Below are 268 nucleotides of genomic sequence, written 5' to 3' on the forward strand. Positions count from 1 at the left end.
GACACTACACACGTACCCGCACCTGAACCCTGCGCCTGCAGTGCCTCCAGCACGGGACACCAATGAGGTGACCTGGGACACAGCAGTGGTGGGGGAGCTGGGCTATTCATGGCCAGGAACTCAGTCAAAAGTCCGAGCGCTGTGACCTGCCCCAGCCCCGTTGCAAGGGCTGTCACAGCCAGAAGCCCTTGCCGCAAGCCCCACGAAGCCAGCTGACACAGCACCACCCTGTTCATCTCGCGGCAGAAAAAAAACACCCGAGACAGAG

This window comes from Fulmarus glacialis, unplaced genomic scaffold (assembly GCF_000690835.1).
Source record: "Fulmarus glacialis isolate BGI_N327 unplaced genomic scaffold, ASM69083v1 scaffold14260, whole genome shotgun sequence".
Taxonomy (NCBI): Eukaryota; Metazoa; Chordata; class Aves; order Procellariiformes; family Procellariidae; genus Fulmarus; species Fulmarus glacialis.